This window comes from Eptatretus burgeri, chromosome 4 (assembly GCF_056783735.1).
Source record: "Eptatretus burgeri isolate ZD-2024b chromosome 4, Ebu_testis_v1, whole genome shotgun sequence".
Lineage (NCBI taxonomy): Eukaryota > Metazoa > Chordata > Myxini > Myxiniformes > Myxinidae > Eptatretus > Eptatretus burgeri.
The window spans coordinates 13,434,261-13,436,760 of record NC_140964.1 but is presented as its reverse complement, the minus strand read 5'-3'; positions in this window follow the sequence as shown (position 1 = coordinate 13,436,760).

Genomic DNA, 2,500 nt, shown 5'->3' with positions numbered 1-2,500 from the left:
AGCTCCTGACGGTTGGGGACAGCAGCAACGGCAGTTGGTGACAGTTGGACCATTCCTGCTGGTTCTGCTCAGTACCTGGCTCTTGGCGTACTTGGTTCCTGAGGGTGATGATGTAACATTGATTGGTGTTGGAGCCTGTTTGCGGGTGGATGCATGGCAAGGCATCACGCTGGCAGTGGAAACGAGCCAAGCTGTAGAGAGCTTGTTTGGAGAGGTAGACCAAGGCATACACACACATTTTGGTTCATTTTAGTTGACGCACATCTTCTGCCTTGGTAAGCCGAGACCGGATTTCTTTCCCCCCTGAATGATCTGCTGGGTACCCATGTCTCGTGTTTTATTGTAAAGTAAGGCAAAGTGATAAGCATTGCTCTTTGTCCATTTTTATATAAATGCTTGTTGAATTCTATATATGTTTGAGATTATTTTGTTTGAACATTTGATTGATTTGAATGCATCCATTTAATCGAGAAGGAAATAAAAAGTTCTTCAGTTTATTTATTTTTCTTCATAATAAATTCCTTGTTGATGTTTCAACCTGTCCGTGATTGTCATTTCCTTCCATTGATCCAGCATTGTTCAAATCTAGATAGACTTGGAGGTAATTCCCAAACTAATTAACCACTCAGAGTTGGCGTGCACCAGCGGTAAACGCTCGGCCACCCTACTTAAGATCTAATCAAGATAAGATTGGTGCATTGCCGAGGGCGCGCTCCCCGGTCAGGAGGCCACGTGACCTCTCGTTAAACGGTAAATTAGATGGTGTACACTGGAACTCTGGGTTAAATGATTGGCGTTCATGGTTGTTAAGCAACACACCACACCAAGAAGTTAATTGTGAGTGGTGGCCCCAGGTCCGGTTCTTCCGAGGAGAAATGAGGATTAACCCCCTCATAATACACTTGGTACCCGTGGCCATAACCATATACTTTCCCAACATCAGGTAGATAACTTTCTTTACATCAGGTAGATTACGTTCTTTGCATCAGGAAACGTACTTTCCTTACATCAGGTAACATATACTTTCCTTACATCAGGTAGCTTACTTTGACGAATGTACTTGCACCAGACATGGTGTCATTACGGTTAGACCATCCACTCTGCATATGGGAGGTGGGCAGTTCAAACTCCGACCAAATCATTCAAACACAAAACATGGTACGTCATGCTTTCTTGCTTGGCATTCATTATTTCAACGAGAGTGCAGTGGAAAATCCGGGGGGTTTCCTGGTTGCACGGAAACCCCCCCCTCCCCCCTGCCAACAAAAATATATTTACCATTACAGTGGCAAACCCAGGGGTTGCCTGGTCACCCAGAACTCCTTCTAGTATGTCATATAGTTGCTAGTATGTCATATAGGCACTACCATCACTCAGGTAGGTCTCACTAGTCATGACATTTAAGATTGAAACTTGAAGTTTATTGAATTCAAGCAATTTTATTTTTAGTTATGCATTTAAATATTAAATTAATTTACTTTTATATCTTTTTGTACAATACATGCATATCAAAGAATGTGTGAATGTACATTTATTTGAAAGCTGCAATAAAGTTTTCATAACGTTCATATGACTTCGATTTTCTGTTATTTGCAAACCCCCCCCCCCCTACCCAATTCCTGGATTTGCCCCTGTAGTGCACATACAAGGAACCATAATGTGGCAACTATTGTGCAGGCTTGATGGGCCTAATGGTCTCCTCTTGCAGTGAAGTTCCTTGCAAGGGACCACATCATATGTATCTCATAATGTTTATTGAAATGCATTTCCGTTGAAAAACAATGGTGCACTGTGAACGAGAATATGCCATCACGTGCCATCTTGTGGCTTTACAAGAGATTGCAGTTCCTGATTGGAGCATCCCACCATCATGGAGATAGAAGACTACTGGACCTCAACTTTACAAAGGAATCATGTACAACTACCTTACAAATGATTAAACTACGAGTCATACTTTACAAAGAATGAAACAAAAACTACAACTTTGCTTGGACTAAACAACTACTTTACAAAGGTTTAAACTTTGAGTCATACTTCAAAAAGAATGAAAGTACAAATACAACTTTACTGATGATTAAGCTACTCCTTTACAAAGGTATAAATGGTCACAAAGTCAATGACCAAAATTACTCATACTTTACAAAGGACAAAAACTACAAGCACAACTTCACTGATGATTAAACGACTCCTTTACGAAGGATAAAACTATTACTCATAATTCAGAGGACAAAAACTACAACGACAACTTCACCAGGACTAACGTACTACTTTACAAAGGATTGCACTATTACTCACACTTTACAAAAGACAAAACTACAACTTTATGAAGGACTAAACTACCACTTTGCACAACAGAGAACACTAAACTACACCATAATTACTTTACACCATTATTACCACTACTACTTCACAAAAAGGAAGAAACTACTACGACTACAACTTTCCAAAGGACAAAATTTACTACTATTTTAAAAAAGACGAATCGTTTGCAAAGTGCAAA